Source organism: Ambystoma mexicanum, chromosome 8 (genome assembly GCF_040938575.1).
Source record: "Ambystoma mexicanum isolate Mex_15411 chromosome 8, UKY_AmexF1_1, whole genome shotgun sequence".
NCBI lineage: Eukaryota > Metazoa > Chordata > Amphibia > Caudata > Ambystomatidae > Ambystoma > Ambystoma mexicanum.
The window spans coordinates 54,654,801-54,677,420 of record NC_090929.1 but is presented as its reverse complement, the minus strand read 5'-3'; positions in this window follow the sequence as shown (position 1 = coordinate 54,677,420).

Here is a 22,620-nt window from a genome sequence, read left to right as displayed (position 1 = left end):
TATTCTTGTTTCTTCAGTTACATCTTCATTCCTAAGTATTCTTATATCGTTTCAGTGCATTATTGTATCGTCTCCTTGTGACATCACTTTGCACCTGTCAAATCCTCTTTACAACTCCTCAATATTCAGTGGTCTGCAAATCTCCTGCTACCACCTCAGTACGAGGATACACTCAATGCAATTGTCTGAGTGCATAACGTCTCTCATACCGTTGATGCAGTATTGGGATGAAACCTGGTGTCATGCACAGTGTCTTCCTGTTATTCATCCAGTATGACCGAGGTGAGGGGGCAGAGTCTATTAATGACGTATGCATCTGCTCCTCTAAATTCTCACCTCTGGTTGAGTCCTCGACCACCTCCTCTTCCTCAATTGTCTTCATTTTTCTACAGGGAGATTGCTTCGGGATCCATATCTTAGTCACCCTCCTCAGGTCACCTGCATTCTTGACATGTTCATCCACGCTCCAAGTCATGTGGCAGCACTCACCAGTTGGTTGACGGAACGCCCAACGCCCTACATAGTTCTTATGATCCCTAGGGTAATGACACTTGGTTGCTGGGGCTGCTAGAGGACTTTCTTTCAGGTGCTCATGGGTAGTGTTTTCAGTCTGTGTGTCCTCATCAGTTTCAGCATTCACATAAATCATTATCTTCATCCCAGTAGCTTTCATTGCTGTCTTCTTTCATTGTGCAATAAATATTCTTATGATATAGAATCCCAGCAATACTAACCTTGGTATTGCTCCAAGTAGTTTGAAGGCATTTGCCAGCCAAGTTGGAACCCATGAAAACAGGGCCAAAAACCAATATTCTTTTTTAAATATTTTTTTAAAATTAAAATGGTATCTTTTATTTCTAAACTGCATCCATCTCTCTTCCATTTCCATCTGGCTTTTATCTATCGAAAACATCTCCTTAAATGTGTTGCATTTCACATTTAATGCAGTACGTCTCATTAGTATATGATAAATTGATTCTGTATTTTCACTTTTCTGACAAAATCGGCAGAACGGGTGGGATGTTGGAATTTGCTTTGTTTTTGATAGATGTTCATGCGTCGGTAGGAGATTCAGGTGAAGCCTCATGAAGGTGTCACGAATATGTTGATCAGGAAAAAGCATAAGATGCTTTGCAGGTTGGTTTACTGCTCGTATTTCACTTTGACAATTTATATCCAATTGATATTGTGCTTTGATATAAACTGTCTTTATCCAATCATTTCGGATAGTTAAGCTTTTTGGCATGTTGTGGACGCTGAATCAGCATTTCAATTGTGATCTCATCCTCTGTAATTTTCGGTCTACCATTTTTTCCACATATTAAGAGCTGTCATTACTTGAATTTTGTTTAAAGTGCAGTATGTCAATTGCTGGGATACTTTCTTCACTCAGCATTTTCCTGTACATATCTAGGTGTTTCCAGGTTACAATTGACTACAGTGACTGTGTCGTAATTTCTTATCTGATACGATGCATGGTATATGTTGGTGGTAATGATAAGACTTTCCTCCAAAATATTGCTTCCAATTTTATCCATATTGTACTCTCCAGATTTATCATTGCTTCCCTCCCATAAGTCAGTGTTGCCATAACTTTCTGTCTATAGAAAGTTATTATGTGCTTCAAAGAGAATTTCGCAAATCTATGATGTATGAATAGTCCTTGTCTGGCTAGGGACAGTGCCTGCGGTTTAAGATGGTCTGCCCATTCTTTTTCCACATTTGATTGAGCCAAATGCCTAAATATGTTATTGTTCTAACTCGTAATCATTTTTCTCCCTGAAGGAACAAAGTTGGCATTTTTCTTTTCTTTTTTTCTTGTATATTGGTCAAGGTCATGATTTTCGTTTTTTGGGTGTTGATCTTCAATTCATTTGTCTTCATGTAGTCTTCTAGTTTGTTAAGGCTGGTTTGTCTCTGTGTTTTGTCTAACATGACTATGTCGTCCGCATACATCATATACGAGGAGATGTACAGCATTGAGTTTTGGTGGGTTAGTGCTCAGCTCTTGTGCGTATTCATCAAAGTCCGATGTGTATAGATTAAAAAGGGTGGCCGCTAAGGGGCAACCCTGTTTCAGTCCATTCCAAGTTTTCATCGGAGCTGTTGCTGTTCCATCTTTTGGCATTTGGATTTGTATTGAGGTGTTACTATACAGTAGTTTTATAGGTTCCCGAATGTCTGAAGGGCATTTCCATCGCCTCAGTTTATTCCACAGTGCTTGCCTATTGACCATGTCAAATGCTAACTGTAAGTCGATAAACGCAGGATAGACTTCAGTTTTTTTATTTATCGCTTCTTGTTTTAGCAAATTCAAAAGGAACAAATTAATATTTGTGCCAACTTTCCCTACAAAGCCTGTCTGTTTTATAGCTTGTCTCTGTGTATCCTTCACCCATGCAGTCAGTTTTCTTAGCAGAAATGATGCGAAAATCTTCCCAAGCGGATCAAGTAACGCTATGGGGTGATAATTGTAAGGTTTTTTTCTCTCACCTTGTTTATGTATCGGTATTAGGATCGCGAGTTTCCATGTTTTTGGGATGTTGTTTGTTTCTGCTATTAAAGTGAATATTTGGGTTCAGAGCTCTGCCCATAGTTCAGGATTACATTTGATAATTGCATTGGATAGCCCAATTAGGGTCAGAAGGTCATCTTTGTTCCACTCCAATTACCATTTTGTTAATTTTATAGGTATGGGATCGATGTTCGTGGAAGTTCTTTCCTTGTAGAGCTCAGTGAAATGCTCAGTCCATAGTATTTCTGGCACATCAGAAATTAGTTGGTCTTGTCTACTTGTTTGTTGATTCAACAAAGTCCACAAGTTACGTGAATTTTTGTCATTTAAGGCTTTGAGCATCTTTCAGCGTCATCTTGATTCAGTTGCATTCTGAACGTTTTTAACCAGTTTGAATATCGCTGTTTTTCACATTTCATTTTTTTGTATTTGTCTTCATCTATCAATTTTTTAAGTGATCTTAGTTTCTTGCCTACATCTCTTTTTCTCACCAGTATATCAAGATTGAAGGCATGTTTATATGGTTTCTTCAAAGTAGCATCTGGGTTTGTTAGCTGGTGAAATGGTCTAAGCAGCCACTCATAATTCAATTCAATTTATCTGTTCCTTGTAGAGAAGTGTTTGCAAAAGTCTCTCTCAGTGTTCCTCTTGGTTTTTGAGAAATTCATAATCTATTCAATTTGTTATTAATTTCAAAAGCTGGGAGTCAGAGTTTGATTTTAGGATGTGCTTCAGTGAACCATGAGATTGTTAATATATGATGATCACTATTAGGTGTACAGTTGTTTCCTGTGTCTTGTAATTTGTCATTGATTCCCTGCTAAATAAATATATAGGGCCTCATTACGAGCATGGAGGTAATGAAAAAAGGAAGGCGGAATGGTATTACTGACATTGTTAACGGGTCCGGGCCATTACCAATACCGCTACCACCCGTACCGTGCCCCTTTGTACCGGCATGCGCGCGTACACGCGCCCCTTCGCGGCGCAAAAACCGGGACGCCGCTAATAGGAGGACACCACAAGTTACGCGGGCATGCACTTACCGGCATCCCAAAGGTGGTAATTAGGGCCTGCATGACGGCAGCTATACAGGCATCGCGGACCACCCGTAAATAGCAACCTGCAGTGTAGGCAACTGCCACAGGTGCACACAATCACCACAGGTGGAGTCAATGGTGCCTGTCCCAGTACAAGAGGAGTACACCCACACACCACACCCCTTCCTACAACAAAATGATACCACTAGCTGTTGCAATCGTGGGGCTGGAGGACATGCCTGTACTGCTACAACTACAGCAACAACAGCAACAACAACAACTACAGCTACAACAACAGGCAGCACAGAGGAAGATGCAGGAGGAGAAGGAGGGTGAGACAGGCCCAGCAAGTTCCACCAGTGCAGCCAGTGGTACCACGTAGGCAGCCACCAATCCCTTGCATCAGATCCAGTTCATTCAATCTAACCCCAGAGCAGATCCACACCCTGTACCGGTTGGACTGGGACTCCATCACCACTATAGTGGACATGATACACAACGATATCATCAGCTTCATAGAAATACGCACTGCCACCCCCCAGCTACTAAAGGTGGTGTCTGTGCTCCACTTCCTGGCCACAGGCACCTACCAGCACACAGTGGGCCAGCTGCATGGTATACCACAACCAACCGCATGCCGACCCAAGTGCTGGATGACCTCTGGAAGCACGCTAGCACCCACATATCCCTACCACGGACTGCCCATGAGCTTGCCGACACTAAAGTAGGCTTCCATGCACTGGCAGGCATGCCCAATTGCGTTGGTGCCCTCGACTGTACCCATGTCGAATTGGTTGTCCCTCATGCCAATGAGGCGGTGTACCGCAATCGCAAGTAATACCACTCCATCAATGTGCAGATGGTATGTGACTCTGCAAGATCATCTCAGATTGTTGCGCACAATATCCCGGATCTACACATGATGCCATGGTGCTGCGTAACTCCATATGAAGTGCCTGGCTGCTCAGTAAGTTGCCTGACTGGGCCATGGCAGTGCATCGGGGTGGTGAGGTGGGGAGATGCATACTCCACCCGGGTGGGATTGGGGAGGGATGCATACTCCACATGGGTGGGATTGGGGGGGATGCATACTCCACCTGGGTGGGATGGGGGGTGCATACCCCTCCTGGGTGGGACTGGGCAGTGAGTGGACCATGCACTCAGACCTAAACACTGTTGACCTGAACATCTCAAAACGAACATGACACATCAATGCCATACATAAGCCCAATGCCGTACATCAATGACAAAATGCAAGACGCACAAGCAAGCCATATTTCAGTACACAATGCATCAAACAAATCAGTGTGCATACATACAGGGACATGTGCATTTTAACACCAAATAGCTGCGGTCTTGGCAGTGAATCCTAAAGGTGTCAGCTCTGATTGACTCACACATACTTCATTGTGCTCCCATGCAGGTGATGGAGGCAATCCCTTGAAGCATGGCTACTTACCCCTGTGCTGAACCCGCAAAACAGGCATGAAGAGGAGTACATCGGGTCCATACCCGTACCCGTGTCGTGATTGAGCAGACCTTTGGCCTATTGAAGGCACGGTTCCGCTGCCTAAGCAGGTATGGTGGAGCACTCCTTTATGGTCGTGAGAAGGTGGCAAAGATCACCATGGTCTGTGTCATGCTGCACAACATGTGCATCCGGAGAAATGTACCACTTCCACCTGACATTGACCTGCATGCACCGGGTGAGGATGATGAGGATGATGATGGAGGAGAAGCAGCACCCCTGGCAGTTAGTGATGCACAAGATGGCCGTGCTGTGCGCCAATCACTGATTGTCAATTACTTCTGAACCACAGGGACGTTGATGGTTATGTGTTAGTACTACACTGGGCACTGGGATCGTGTGGACATGGACACAGGGTGTGTGGGGAGTTGGGCACTGTGCGCTGTCATTAATTGAATGGACACACAAAATGAACAATGTCCAGGCATTAAATGATTTCAAACACAACGGGTGTATTAAGGCAATTTACAAAACAGTGCTTTCTCCCTCCACCACTCACACGCCCTCCCCACGCCCCCATAACACCCAAACACCGCATACCCCCCAATGAACACCCCATACTGCCAAATGAACACCCCACACCCCCAATGAACACCCCCTTAATCCCCTCTATGCCACCAACACCACCTCCCCCCACGCTTATTATCATCTCACACTATTTGTGGGCTTGTTTAGTGTCTGGTAGCATTTCAGTCTGCCTTGCACTCCGCCTTGTCATTCGCACGGGGCTGGAGCGGGTGGAGGATGCAGGTGTGGACGATGGGGTGGATGCAGATGGTATTAGCACTGCCGGTGCTGGTTGTTGGCGCTGCATGTGCTGTAGCATGCTGGTTAGGACCTGCATGACGGCCCCCAAACTGTCACGGATCATGACTGCACTGGTGTTAATGGCCGGAATAGTCGCAGCATTGGCCTGACGGATCTCTCTCCGTGTTTCCTCCCAGTCAGCCACATATTGGCGCACCAGCTTGATCATCGTGTCCTGCCTTGCCTCCACTCTTGACAGGCGTGCCCCCTTGTCAGTGGGGGCTGCTGAGGTTGAGGATGCTGCGGCTGGGTGGGCCATTGCAGGGCTGGCCTCTGGGGTGGTAGTGAGGTCTGAACTGTGTAGTAGAACTGCAGAATCCAGCATGGGGCTGGAGAGTGTGCCCTGAGTGGCGTGTTGGGGGATGGACGGGGGGCTTGGGGTGTGCGGACATTCCACATGGATTGTTCCATCTAGGTCGACATACTCCTCCGCTCCTACATCCACGTCACTGAGTGGGGCTGTGACTGCTGCCTCACCCAATAAACTTGTGGCAGCCTCCCCTTCAGCTGTTGTTGGCAGCCCTGTGGTCGCAGTCTTGTCCGCTGCTGTGGTGTCCTCATGTGCCTGCATGGCCTGTGCACTTGCCATGGGTTGGACTGTGGGCCGCGGTGCTGCCCCGGAGGTGGATTGGCCAGTGCCCGGTGGTCTGGCCCTGGACGTAGATGGCCTTGCGGCAGGGTCATCACTCCCACCTTCGCTATCAGTGCCTGTGGGGGAAGAAGAGATGCAGAGCATCAGTGATGGTGTTACCTGCAAGATGCAGGAGATGGTGCAGTACAGTATTTCATTTCTCATGCATTGCAATCTTATAGGTGTGTCACACAGGGTAGTTTCAAGGGGCAGCATATTGGCATTAGCCGTGGCATCTCCATTCGGCACTGATGCGTATCAGGTGGTATGCCATTGTATTGGGGTTTGTGTGATGTGCTACATGAAAATGGTCCCTGTGTGTTGGTTGTCTATTGGTAATGGGATTGGCACACAGCATGCATTTCAGTGTGGCAGGGTTTGGGCCTCCATCTGGACATGGATCTGTAAATGTGTGCATGATGGGCCATGCATTGCCTTGGCTTGGCTCACTTTCACATCAGTTGTGCTATGTCATGGTTTGGCCTACTGGGGTTTGCAGGGTCACTCACCTCGATCTCCAGATGTCGCGGCACCCGTCTCCATTTCCCTGAAGCCCTCTATCGACTCCATCTGGATGGTTGTGCTGCAGGTTTCCTCCCAGCGCATGAGTTTCACCGGTGAGGGTGCACCCCTGCCTGTGGCCATGGCCTCCCTACGATTGCTGCCCAGGATGTTCCTGACCCTGAGACAGAGGTCGTCCCATCTTTTTTTGCAGTCTTCGACTGTGCGGGGGGTGGTGCCTACCGCTGACACCTTGCGTGCTACCTCCTCCCAGATTTCCTTTTTCCTCAGCTGTGCCTCCCTTTTGAGGTTATTTGTGAATACCTCATCGGCCTGGGCAGCAAGGGAATCTGCCAGCATATTTAACTCCTCATCTGAGAAGCACTTCTTGAGCAGGCGGGGGGTGGTTTTACGGGTTGCCTTGGACATGATGTATACAATGACCCCGGTCTCTCCTCTGTAGCAGTGGTGGTTTGGCAAGATTGCAATGGATTGTGTTTTTAAAGATGGCCGCTGGTGCATTTCCCCTTCCGATGTGATGACATTACTTCCGGTACCGGTATTACGAGCCCGGTATTTGCATGTTGTTATTACCGGGTCGTTATTAAGGGGTTGCTCCTTGGCAGAGGCGGTATCGGCAGGTCCTGTGATGGCGCTATCGGGGGGTTAGAGGGCCTTTAGCGGCAGGGCGGTGTAGCCATTAGCGGCATTGGGGGTTCGTGCATGCTCGCGCACTCATAATCAGCCGCTATTGGTGCTGTCAAGGGTGTACGGACGCGGTAATACCTCCATGCCGGTAATGGCTCCCTTTTCAGCGGGAATCTTGTAATGAGACCCATAATCTATGATTGCAGTTGACTTCCCAGGTGACCATGTTGGTTTGGGTATTGTTCGTCCTGTCTTATTCAGTAGATTCACTGTGAGGGTTATATTTCTGTTATTCATTTATTTCATCCATCTTCGAGCTCTAGGTATTAATGCTATCATGTCTATTGCCATTGAGATCACAGATATGTAAATGTAAGTCTCCACATAATAAATTCAAGCAGATTGTATTTCTGAGTGGCTTTATCAATTGCTGAAAAGACAGTGCTTTTGTCGTTTATTGCTGCAGGATTACAGTATACGTTCATTATCCCCAGGTGGTTTTTCACTAGGGTATATCCTTTAATATTACAATTATCAGATAGATGTTTTTGAGATTGTAGGATAGTCAATTGAATCCACGGATTCAGGTTATTTGATTCAATTATTTCTAAGTTTACATCTGTTTTAATCATCGTTAGTTGACCCGACGATGGTCTTTCTATGTTCCGTTGTTCATTAACGTATTGTATCCTTCACATACATTGCTGGACTAACCACGTCTTTTGTAGACATATAATTTGATATTTGGAGAATTTGGGTATATTTAGTTGAAGGAGGTGAGCATGGTCTCTTGTGTTCCATGAGCATAAAATATTACAATAAAATATTACAATTATTTTCTTTGATCTCTGATTGTTACAATTGCTGAATGTTCTGGGATTTCTTTGTTTCATTTGTATGTTCCATATCTTTCCAAAAGAAGCGCTTTGTAATTTCAGATCTTGCTCTCAAGAGTGAAATATCATTTTCTTTTATCCTCCGAGAGGAATGTTTTCTTGTTGTCGATGTGGTATTCATTGAGATTTCCTATCCAGCATTCATTTGTCTTTGATTGACTCAGTCTTGTTTAATTGTATAATATGGTTTTTCATCTTTTGTCACTTTTCTCATTAGACACAGTACATCTGAAGCCTAATTGGTGAAGTAGGTTTTGGCATTCCATTATGAAGTCTAGTAGTTTTCTTGAGTAGACCTCGATCCATACTATGGGCCTCATTCCAATTTTAACGGCTGCTTTTAGCAGGCATTAAAATCCATGGCGCTAAACCGCCTTGGTGCTAATTACGGCACCGTAATTTACGGTGCCGTAATTAGCGCCTTCCCCAGTCCCATTATGCCCTATGGGGCAAAAATGGGAATGGGGAAGGGTAAATGGGATATGGGGATTTACCGCCCCACTCACCTTGGAATGGGGCGGTAAATCCGCCATCCACCATGGTGTAAACATAGTTTACACCATGGTGGTAAAGTTGGTGTACTTACCGCCTGGGTCGTAATGACCCCATATGTCTAGAATTTGACTGTCTACAAACTGAACTAACTTTATATCTTCTGATCGTATATTTTTTAGTTGTGGAATTGCATGGTACAAACGTAAAATGTTAGTTCAGTTTAGGATCAGCTCTTCATCCAATGTGACAATTCTTTCTAGTTTCAGGCGATTTGTCTGTGTGTATCTTCTTGGATCAGAAAATATAGGTAATTGTAGTTCAATTTCCTTGTCAGTGTGTCTCTTCTTATTCATGTCGTCTTTTCTTCCGGATCGATTGTCTGTTTGTGATACCTCAATATCCGCCGTGAGATCAATCACCAAGGATTGATCACTATCAGAATAATCCAGCGTCATGTCAGAGATGTCCTCACAGGTGAGGATCACATTTGTCGAACTTGAGGAGCAGCTTTCTTCGGATTGATCGATGATAATTAATGAATAGTCATTCGCATCTCCGGAGGGTTTGCTGGTGGGCTCTTGTTCCTCTTCCATGTGTATTGAGAGATTCCTCATTATTTTGTGTTGTAATTGTTCCACCGTTTGAATGGGGTCTGGATATTTCATTTTTGTTCTGTCATTATTCCCAGTAGAAACGTCAGTACCAGTTTTCTTTCTTTGATTAATGAACATATCCTTCTTTATATCTTGCTTTACTGTGTTTCTCTGCAGTGAATAGAGATGGCTCAGAAAGGCTCTAGAACCATTATTCCTTGTTTTCCCTTTTTTGTTAGATCTTTTTTAGGTTTTGTCCCGTTGTTGTTATTGTTTAGATCAAAGATTTCAAAGATTGCTTTTTGTTTTTTTTCTTTTTCAGATTTTTGGGTTTTCTCTGAGTCCTTTTCTTTCCCTTGGACAGATGGGGTTTTACCTTTAGTGCAGGTTCTCAATATTGCTCAATATGCACTTTCAGTATTTCCCTTTGCTCATGATTGTAACTTATTTTCTCCTCATTCTCATCACTGCACATATTCTGTGCACTCATTTGGGGTACTATATCTTGTGTACTTGTGTGGACTCCAGTAGTATTTGCATTCGACTTTATAGTAAGTTCACCTTTTTTTAAATTTGTTGCATTCAGCATTGCATTAATAGCTGTCCTCATCTGCATCTTTTCCAAACGATCGTTTCTCGCAATTTCAAATAATCTGGTCTGCCACATTGCACTAGCTTCGGCTTCCATATTTATACGATCTTGTATTCTACCCATGAATGTCTCCAAATGTATTTGTTTAGAGTGAATAAGGGTCAGCAGGGTCACCTGATATTTTATTGTCTCTATATTAGCTTCTTGCAATTTAAAAAATTGAATCATTGTTTGTGTCATTGTGGCGATCAGCATATTCTGGGGGTCGATCATTGTGGTCGGAATAGATTCTCACTGGCTTCCTCGTGCTGTGTCACACTGGCATTTGTTGTGGTGAATCTCATTGAGTTTTTCCATCTCTTCAGTGTGATTGTCCCACCGTTCAAAATTCTTTAATATGGGAGGCTCTCCTCTATTCTCAAATTGTTCCATTGGGTTTTGTGCTTCTTTCTTTGGTTTGAATAAAGTTTTTGTAAACACCGGGGTTGAGGTGATGTGACTCTCAGTACTTTTCGACTCACCCAAGTTACCAAAGACACCGTTCCTTTTCTCATGATCAGTCATGAGAGTTTCAATTTCTGTGCTATCCATTGAGAGTCTGGTTGCACGCCGATTTGTAATCTGATTGATTGTTCCGGTGGTTATTTCTGATGTCAATCCTTGTGAGTAGTTTTGTTGCCATAACTTTTTCGCTATTGTCGCTTTCCTTTTAGCGACATCTCCAATTTAAAATTAGTTGGCAGAATTGAGTGGTCTTAATCTCGTTTGTGATTATCAAATGGCATGTTAATCTCCTCTGTGTTGTTATCGTGAGGTGTATTCACTTGGTGATAGTTCGACTTGGTCAGTGAATGTTTTGTCGTTATGTTTTTATATTTAATATCTGCAGTTTCTGGGGCTTGTTTTTTATCTCCCTCATGAGGTGGAATAGGAGACCTAAGCTCCTGCTCCTCCGTTTTATTTTCAGTATTGTCAAACATAATCTCAAGTGATTGTACATGCACACCACCGACCAGCGTGCTTTCCAGATTCGTATCAGTGGGTTCTATGCTCCGCGGGCTATGCTGCTCACACTGCCGCTGGTTAATGTCAGTTTGGGTGGAGTCAAATTCTATGGAGCCGGTCTCCCTCCCCTCATCGTCTGGAATATGCAGTTTAGACTTATCCCCCACATTGGGCTTATTGATGGGTGTGGGTGTTTCACTTAGCTTCTGTTGCAGCAAAGTCTGTCGTTCCTGCTCCAGTTCCTGCTTTTGGCGACTGGATCTCAGGATTGTTGAGTCCCGCATTACTGAAGCAGGTGAGGATAAATCTGGGTAAGAGAGTGTTTTCATTCGTTGTCGAGTCTGCGGTCCGGTTGAAGCAATCATGATTGCAATCTTTCAGTTGTCGCTGTCACAGGCAGTATTCATCTTGCTGCTTCCTTTCTGTTGTTTTTTCAGTTTCGCCGCGTTGAGCCCAAGGAGCCCAAAGACCAAAAGACTCTGCGACCTGACTCTGCAGCCACTCTGCAGAGTCTCACAGTCTTTGAAGGGATAATTGGACGACAGCAAAAGCGGACAGACACGTAATCCAGTAGCACAGCAAAACCAAACAGAGTCTCCACCAAAAGACTCTGCAACCTGACTCTGCAATCTTTATCCTCGTCTCGTCTACTTCATCCACTATTTTTGTATGCAGGGTTGACAGCATATTTATTGCTTCTATCAGGGGGAAACACCCAAAAAGACTGCAGAAAAAAAACATATGGCATATTTCACTGAATTTAAGCTATACGAAAATCTTGTATAGCCTAAAAATTCAAACAAATATGCCATACAACCTATTACAGTGAAGCAGGGCAGCGGTGGCTGCAGGGATTCTCCCACACCCTTTTTCATTGTAATGTGAGCAGGGTTGTGGGGGTGTCCCCCACTCCTGTCTCAATAAAGTTTAAAAAGAAAAAGATGGAAAAATGGGCCCTGCGGTGCCAGTTCCCATACAGGCAAGCAAAGGCAACTTGTGTCTCAGAGGGATGCTGGAGACGGTGGCACACAAGGAGGTGTGATGCCCACAGGTAAGTAAAGGGATGGGGGCAAGAGGATAGTCTGAAATATTCGGGGGAGAGAAAATTTAAGGTTATTTTCCTTAAAATATCTTTTGGTCTTTTCTGCCTCGAATATTTCAGCTTCGTGAAAATCACGGTAAATCCTGTCAGGGTTCCATTTTCTTCATCGTGGCAGATGAGAATGTACAGCAAGAAGACCCGATCTTGGCATACGCACCTCCTTCCATTGCTGTAATTAAGTCCAGGACATACATTTTCTGGAGGGAGATGAGTATGATGACAATCAGTTCTTCTCTGACCGCATTGAATCCTTTTATTGTATTATTGATCATTTGTAGCAGCTCCCACCTAGTGATCTGTACCCACTTAGGATTGCTGCAGCCTGAATTCCTGGCATGAATATAGCTGTAAATATCACTGCCGTTCTACTGTATAGTTTGTGTTCATCTGGAATGTCATGATAAGCTTCTATTTATTTTGCTGAGAAATAATTCTCCCTCTTTCGTCGTATGAGACCAAATGATCTCTTCTTTCTTAAGTAGGCATCCATTTTGGGAAAGTCTATATTCTGTAGGTCACTTTGTGGTACCAATAGGGCTGGTATGATTATCAGTACCAATGAACAGACTCCTCCCCATTTTGGTGGCAATTTCATGTATGCTCTTGATCCACAGGCCCAGTGGTGGACCATCAGGACGGCAGTTCCTTCATTCATTTCTGGTACGTCAAAAACTTGGCCACACTTGAGGTTTTCTCCAACTTTTACTGAGCCATTATTTCTGAAGCATAGGGGCGCATTCTTCAGGGGTGGTATCTGAAAGGGTTCCCCTCATCGTCGACCCATGATCACAAACTTGTAATCTTAGGCCATTGATCCTTGCATTCCCTTTCTGCATTCCCCACAACTACTTCCCATTGTCCCATCAAGGCCATTGCCTTGCACACAATCAATCCATTGGTCCATCCTTCAAGAGCAAGGACTGTTCCCTTAATTCGTAGTTGACCTCTTTCTCACTATTCTCGTATTTCCTCTCTGCTATTGTCCTTGCATTGTAACATCTTATTTTCCTCAACTGTGATTCCTGGTCCATTTATTCCTGGCTGTTCATATTTTATTATTTGATGCCTTGTCTCTTTCTTTGTTCTTGACTTCATGTCTTGCACATAATTGTCTTTTCTTTGTGATATCGCTTAATTTACCCACACTATGGATTCAGTTCTGCCTTGGAAGTGTCCTCTGGTGAAGCAAAGTGCCAGGTGCATCAGGCAGTGTGCCGTTTTCACGGATACTTCTGTTGCTATGAATATTTGATATGCTGCCAAAGCATAAGGTATAAGGGAGCATGCATAGTAGCTTTCAGCTGTTGTTTTTCTCTCCACCTTCTTCATGTGTTGCTACCACAAGTCATTTTTTAAATGGGCTGAATGATCAAGATATGAATTTATACCTTCATTGTCTTCCCCAACATCCCTTTTGGATCAGGCAATTTGTTTAGAGATATGTCAAAAAACATCACTTGTGCCTTTCTCAGGGATTGAAAGAGATGTCTCATTCTCAGGTATTTCACTTGAATTATAAAACAATATCTCATAAAATGTAGAGAGCATAAAAAATACAAACAACACATAAGGCAGAAGGTGTATTGCCATAGTATTCAAATGCCACATATTCTCTCTTAGAGTAGCTGGTCTCCTTGTTAGTGAGCGTTTAATATATTGGAAAATTCCCCTTTTTTGATTTTCTGTGTTCACCTTCAGTTATTTTCCAAATGTGTTATTTTGTTATAACAAGAACTGAATAATAATGACTATAATAACTCTGCGAATTATAGGACTGTTTTCAGGATTCCCAAAAAAAGGCAACAACGTCCACATTCTATCGCACTAGAGTTGCATAGGTCGTAATATGTAAACAAAAATAGCATGCAAAAATGCATGCACCGTATCAGGCAACAGAGAATGCGTTATGCAGTTCTCATGTCGTGTTTTTTCAATGTTCAATTTACTTTTTATTCAACTGAGAACGTTCCTGGAACAGCTGCACGTCACTGGCATAGCAGGGGCCGCTGCAACCCCAGCAGTGCGGTGGGCTCAACCAGAACACAGAACATGTCCTGGGATAGGGCCCCTTGAGAAAAAAAATTCAAAAAACAAATTTCAAAAACAGAAAATGAAATACATTCTTTTTGAAGACACTTTTCCTTCATAAACACTTTTTCTGTTACAATAATTCCTTTATGAAGGCAGAGTGACTTCAAAAATAAACTTTCTTTTTGAAGTCCGGTGGCTGCCCCAACTCCATGACATGGAAGCCTCAGCCCCATGGGGTGGGGGAGTCCTATGACTTAAAAAAGAAATAGTTTATTTTGGAAAGTCCCTTTGCCTTCAAAACCAAACCATTTATTTATTAAGGAATAGGTTTCCACTCCACCCCATGATATAGAGGCCTCAAGAACATCTTCCAATGACGGGAGCAAGTGTTCCTGGCTGCTGCAGGGAGCTGAAGGCCTCTGTCCCTGGACCAACATTAAGAAAATGTATTTTCTTTAAATGTGTGTGTTTGTGTGTGCATGTAAGTGTGTGTGTATATATACGTATATAATGTCCCTGAATGAGTGAGTGTATGATGTATGGGTGGCTGGGTGTGCGCGTGTGGGTGTATGGGGAAAGGGTGGGCACTTAAATGTGTTTGTGGCTGCCTGTGTGAGTGTATGGTGAAAGGGTGCATACTGACATGTATGGTTGGCTGCCGGGGTGTGTGTGCCTCTATGGTGAAAGAGTGCACCCTTACATGTATGAGTGGCTGCTTGGGTGAGCCTGTATTGTGAAAGGTTGCACACTTAAATGTATGGGTGGCTGCCTTGGTATGCCTGTATGGTGACAGGGTAGCCACTTACATGTACAGGTGGCTGCCTGGGTGTACCTGTATGGTGAAAGGGCACACACTTAAATACATGGGTGGCTGGGTGTGCGTATGGTGAATGGTGTGCGTGCTTGTGTTCAGGTGCGGAACGAAATTGAAATTTTGGGTGGCTAACCCTCCAAATGTTGGGAGAGGTGGGGGGAGGGACACATTTATTTGTGTGGGGGCATTTAACTTCTTTACACATTTTAAAGAGACTATTCTAGTGAACCTTCAATGTTACAAGCAGTTAATCCTCTCCTTTAAGTCTGAAAGCATCCACTTAAGAACAACTGGATGTAAGAATGAGCAGTCTCCTGTCCCCTCTCTACCTCTCTAGCTATCGAATAACTCCCCTGGTATGTAAGTACTAAACCCACATCACGATTTCTGTTGCCTAAAAAAGTATGCATTTGAATGCAGGTACTAACAGTGAATTGCTTAATGTTAGTAATTGCTGGGCCTTTGTTAACAGTGAAACTCAGGCGCTGTTTAACATATGTGTCCTGTTCTGTCCAACAATGGCTATGTAGGTCAGCCAGGTCAAGTCAACATAGCCTGACATTTTAAGGGGGTGTGGCTGAAGCCCAGTCAGCTCAATGGTGTTGCACCACTGCTTGTATTTAATGCCTTGATTACTTATTGGTAATCTTCATTACTTCAAGCCCTATTTTTACTCATCCCAGTACTTGTGTATGAGGCAATTTGATATGATATGTGGTATTGGTGGCTAGAGAGGCATTTCGGTGCAGCCGGTCTGGTCACTTCTTCGTTTGACTTGACTTTTCTTTTACTGGTCATCTCTGATAAAGCAGACCTGCTAAGTGTAATTACCTGGCTATACTGGCATTTGAGTGCTGCCAGTCTAGCCATTTCTTAGTGTGGCATTGTATATTTCTCTGGGCATCTGTGATAAAATAACCATGATAAGTGTTATTGCTTCAACTGGCATGTTGGTGCAACTGGTCTAGGTATGTCTAAATGTGGCCTGGCATCCTTTACTGTATTATTTGGTTACGTGCCTGGACTGTTCCACATTGTGCATCCAGTTGGACAAGTTTTCATTGTGGAATTACATTTTTAATAGCAATGCATTAAATTAACTAAAGCATACATGTTCCAGTGCACTGTTGTTGACTTGCATGTATTTGATTTTCAGATTGGTGTTACCCTACAAAACAATTGCCCAACGCTGTCTTTTTAGCCAATTGTTTGCAGAAAGTGTGCTGCATAATGCATTAAAACACATATTTATATCTTTCTCCTAGTGCAGTGTGTGGCATACCCCTGCAGCAGCATGTTTGTGTGTATTGCGCAAGCGTGGTAATCTATGCCAGCGCAACCCGTGATTTGTTTCCGAACTAGAGAGGTGAGGGGGGCCTCCTCAGCATGACTCACAGGGTGGGCCCTCACACTTTGTGCTATGCCACTGCTGCAAGTCCATTCATTCCTTATTAGATTGTGATCCAGGCTATTTTTCAATCCATCAAGTCTTTAGCCTTGCCCTTGGTAGCCGATCTGGTCAGCATATGTGGAACTTATTCTCTTGCTTCACTGTCACCGGGTGCCGGAGGGGTCAGGGTCTCTCCTTTGTAGATCTTTATGTCATTCAGGTACAGCCAGGCTCTTCTCCCTTGGATTTTAACAGCGGTGGGGGTGACCACTTCGACTAAATATGGTTTTTCGAAATGGGGCTTGTTACAGGTACTAACAAACCTCTTCACAAGCACCTGGTCCCCTGGATACAGAATGGGCTGTATGAGCAAATCAATAAAATCAGCTGATTGGCTTTCTTCCCCAATTTTCTTCGACCCTTCCCTCTAATTGTTTATCTGTTGAGAAATAAAAGAAAAACTAGCGGTCATACTTGTTAAATAATCATGCATCTCATCACCTAATGTTTTTGCTACACTGTGGGAATCCGTCTTTACTCGAGTGGGAGGAGCAAAGGAAACTCTCATGTGGCATCCAGTCACCAGCAAATGATTAGTTAGGTGGGGAACTCAGCAAGGTTGATTTCTCAAGGCAAACAAAGCAAGGGGTAGGCAATGCAGCCACCCGTTCTTTAAGGACATTTTTATTTTTACAATCCTTTCTTTCAGTAGCCTGTTTAACATCTCACAGACACCATTGGCCTGTGGGTGATAGGCTGATGAAAACATGTGTTTTATACCTAATAAAAGAATTATCTTTTCGAATAACTCATTTACAAAATGCGGGCATAGTCAGACCACAGGACTTCACACGCCCCATCTAGGGAACACCTCACTCATGAGCAACTTAGTGCTGCATGTGACATTGGTGTGTGTGCATGGACCAGCTTCTATCCCTCTGGAAAAGGGACAAACCTCTACCAGCATGCACCTATATGTGTTGCATACTTATAGCATATCCACATAATCTATACGTTTTTGGGACACAATGCAATTTACAATAAACTGTACCACATGTTCTAATAAATTTGATATAAACCAGTCTTCTGTGATCGTTGCCACAAGACTTTCTCTGGTGGTGTGTGCTGGGCAGTGAAGCTGCTCCAGTGTCACCTTTAAAAATGCTAGAGGCATAACTGGCTTTCCAGTGCTATCCTATCTCCATAAACCCTCAGTGGGGGATAAAGGACACCCCCATATTTTCCGTAGAAACTCCTCTACCTGTGGGGCTTGTCCTTGTAGCTCAATTAACTGTACAATGGATAACATATGAAATCCTTCCTGCACCAACATGCATCGCTCTGATACTTGCCTAACATCTTCTATTTCGAAATCAGAAATATTTGGAAAATATGCTGCTCTTTTTGCCTCTGCTTCTGCGGTTTAGTTTCCTTGAGAAATTAGGTCAGCCCCTTTAGTATGGGTGGCAAACTTCACCACGGCGATAGCCCATGGGAGCTTTAGTACTTTAATAAGCTTGCCCAATAGAGACACATGTTGCACTGGAGTGCTGTCTGCGCGGAGAAAACCCCTCCTTTTCCAACGTGACAACCCTACGTGTACAGTTGTCATCACGTAGTTGAGTTAGAGTACACTGTTACTTTCTCATCTCCAAATCTCTGAAGCACAGCGATTAGCGCCACTAATTCTGTAACATGTGCTGAACAATGTGGAGGCATCGCACTTGTCACTACTTTGAATTCACCATTCTTTTTCAATTTCACTACTGCCATGCCAGTATGCCTTTCACCAGTTGTTTGGTCGTTTTGTGAAGGACCATCAATAAAGAGAACTTCCTCCTCCTAGAGCAGTGTCTCTAGCATGGGGAAAATAATCATAACATTCAGTATACATTGCAAAGTCGTGTAATCTGTTGAACAGTCATGATAGTCATCCTTTCCTACTGGTTCTGCTATGAATGTCGTAAGATTCACTATTCTACATCTAACAATGTTGACTGCTGGATTTGAAACAATCACCTCATATCCAGATGCTCTTTGTGTAGTCAATGTACTTTTGGGATTCTCCAGAATTGCAAATAAGGAATGCTCAACAAATAACATTATTGAACATCGCACTGTAATACTGGTAGCTTTCTCAATCGTGAAAGCAGCAGCAGCTAATGCTTATTAGCAAGGATAATGTGCTTTCATTACTGGGTCTAAAACCCCACTATAATAGGCTAATGATTTGTGTCCATGTCCTAATGTTGTCTTCTGTGTGAGTACTGCTTCTCATCACTTTTCCATTTGAATGTGAGAATAAGTAAACTCTTCATTATAGTGTGATATTCCTAACCCAGGGGCTGTGCAAATCGCCCTTTTTAATTCTTCCAATCCTTCAGTCATGTAGTCTCTCCATACTATCTTACTTATATCTATCTGCATTTTCTTGATTCCTTTTAAAAGTGGTCGAATATATGTACTGTAATCAAAAACCCAGGACATACAATAGTTACATAGGCCTGAGAACTGCTGCATTTCCCTTACTGTCTCAGATTTCGGAGTTCTCATGATTGCTTCTGCTCTTTCAGCTGTCACTTTTCTCCCTTCTTGAGAGATGAGCTGTCCTATGTACGGGACCTCTTCCAGACAGCATTGTAGTTTTTTGTTGTCTTCCTTATATCCTTTTTCTGCTAATATTGTCATTAGCCAAACTGAGTCCTCTTTATACCTTTCCTCTGTCTCACTGCACACCAAAATGTCATCCACAAACTGGATGATTGTGCTCTTGAGTTGCACATTGCCCTAGTCCATCTGACGGACTCTATTAAAGATTTAACTCTGAGGAAGACAAGTGTGTTTCAGTCGCAGATTTATATATGAAACAGAAGTCGAATCTTGTGAGTCTTCTCAAACGGGAATTTAAAAGAAGGCATTATTTGAATCTATGATGGTAAACTATTTGGCTTTAGCTGGGATGTTACAAAATATTTTAGCAGGCTTTGGGACCAAAGGAAACTCTGCTTCAGCAATATTATTTAGGGGGAGGAGATTCTGAATAAATCTCCATGACTCCCCGTTGATTTCTTCACTGGGTACACAGCCGTGTTGCATGGGGATTCTGGTAGCACTAATATTCTGTGCTTTATTAAAGTGTAACTAGTTTTGAATATGCCTTCACCTTCTTCTCTAGACATAGGATACTGTTTTACACAAGGCAGAATTGCTCCTGGTTTAAGCTTGATCTTTACTCCACCTTCTCCGCTCCAAAGACTACTAGTCCACAAGATGCTTGGTACCTTCTCTAAAGCTTCCTGGAAAAATTACGGTTTCTTTTTTACCAACACCATTCTCTGTGGTATTTCTCTATTCTCAACTGCCATCCATTAAGAAAGACTTATGAAAAATACTAATTCATCATCTGAATATTCATCTCTGAACAAGTCTTTCCCTGTCAAATCTGTCAATCCGTATCCTTCCTTAACAGCTATCATGTTCTCCATGCTCTTCCCTCGTCATCTTTCCGATGAACAACTACTCTTTTTTGATTTAGCACTGCTGTTTCTAACTCTATGGCAATGACCTACCTTTCCTCATCATCCATAGGTATCTCTGGTCCAAACAAGAACTCATCAAGTATTCTCAATATTTCCCCTGTCAGCCCAGGAATGCTTGTCAACAAAATATTTACTCCATACAAAAAAATTTTTGTTTCTAAAGGAACCCCTTGTAATGTCTTCTGGCCTGTGTAGGATAATATAAATTATCTCATGTTCATGTAATGTATCCCTGGAGTTGAACAAACAATTCCTTTGTCAGTAAGGGATTTTGAAATGTTAAGTTTTGTCATCAAGTCACGTCCTAGTATGTTAACTGGTGTCTGTTGAGAGTACAGTAGTGGTATGGACACATCATGTTCACCTATAGAAAGTGGTAATTCGTCAGTAAAAGGTACCAAACATGTGGCCCCGGAGATTCCCTGCACATTCATGGCAACGCTAGACATTGGGTATTTCCTTCTGGAACACAGGAATGAGTTGCTTCCGTGTCCACAAGGAACAAAAATGTCTCGCCTCCTATTGTCGCCCTAACCCTCGGCTCCTCTTTTGGGTCTGGTGTCACTGATAGTACTGAGCACATCAGGTCACCTTGGATTCCCTCCCCCTGCTGTCACACTCCCTATCCTATGTGGGAAAGCCTGTGCCGCTCCTGTGTTTGCTTTCCATTGTGACACTGTTGCTTGCTTGCTGCACTGGTGTGTACTGTGGTTGCTGTGCTTGTGTTTGTTGTTTCTGCATGGGTGCTTCCTGTGGCTGCCCTTGTGGCAACTGCATTTGCTGTGGGACCTGCTGTGCTTGCTGTATTTGTGGCGCACATGTCTGATATTGTGTGTGATCTATGGCATCATATTCCTGTAGTTCCCTATTGTACTGCAAAGAATCACCCATCCCCCTCTTGAAACCTGCAAGTTCTGTTGCATGCCTCCTCCTCTACTTCTACCTGTTCGTGCTACATGTCCCATTCTCCCACAATTCCAGTATTGCTGTGGCTGTCCCCCATTAAATCCTCCTCCCACTTGAGGGTTTTGAAATCCTCCTCATCCTCTAGGTGCATTCCCTCTACCTCTTCACCCAAAGGTATCCCCAGTCTGATCCATATGGTGCACTACATTGATTTGCTGCACTGACTGTGCTTCGTGTGTGGTCATGCCTTCACCACTCATCAATATTGCTCCTTCTAGAGCAAATTTTGACACTTCTTTCTTGACTAACTTTGTTTCCTCCTGCATTCTATTCTCAGCTTTCTTCTTATTTTTCTCTTGTAACAATTGACAATGGTGTTCAATAGTCAACTGTAGTTCTGGTCATGGCTTTGCTTCCATCCCTTCCTGTTTCTTCTTTTGCCATTGCACTAGCTCAGGCAGTCCCTGACATAAATTATGATAAAATAATGCCATGGTTTTATCCCACGGGTCCCTCGTCTCGAGATGCCATCGCTCTTGAAACTCTTGAATAAAGGCAACAGGACCTTTGTCCTCTCCCATTTTCCTAGTCATAATTGCACCCATGTCTGATGTGTCAGGATACTGTACTCTAAGCGCCCGCTATATGTCTGCTCTGCAGATAATGGTGCTCCGTCATGTGTCGTGTTCTGTGCAGTTACACTCGCATATCCTGCTCATCTCCAAATGTTGTCAGCTCTTTCCCCTAGAGTAGCTGCCAATAGGCCTTTTATGTCACCCACTGTTAACGTCATTCCCGCTGTCATTCTCTCTGACTCATAAATCCATTTTTCGCACCTGCAGTGAAACAAGTATTTACATTTTAAATTGTCCTTGTCCATATGTGGCCAGAGAATATATTGTGGGTGTCCTTCCCCTTTCTCTAATGACGATAATTGTGTAAATCCTTGTCCAAAATCATATCCCCCTACACTTTGCGTCTTCCAGATGGGGCTAGTCTTGCCCATTCATCTTCTTCCTGGCAGTGACCTTAGCCTGCTTATATAAGGCAGGGACATATCCCCTGCACTGAGCGAGAGTGCTGGTGGCCATTCAGTATATGGTGTTATCTCTGGCATTTTCTCTTCAGGGTCTTATAAATCTGACCATTTCACCCCTCTCGCTATGTTTGGGTCTATCGAAAAGCTGTATGCACCTTCTCTTCACACTTTCTCATTCTCTATTATAAGCAGGAGATGCATATGTTTATTTTACATACCCCTCTGCTGCTTTTAATGCTTCTAGAGGATAAATCCCGTTGTCTTCTATCGTGCTATCATCCTTAGGAGGAGAGCTGAGGGTGTTGCGGCCTCCTCTGTATGCTGATTAAGAATCTCCTCCTTTTCTGGTGGTTCTTCTATCTCACTCTGGTACATCTTCCAGAGTTGTAAAACAGCTAAACCTTTCTGTAGCTTCCTTTGATAATGAACCTTCCTGAGGCCACAGCATGAGTGTTTAATTAGTTGTGCCGTTCACCCACTCAGCCTGGTACTTCCTAATTTTAGGTGTGCATCTTGGTAATGTTCTGCATAGATGTAAAAGGGGAGTG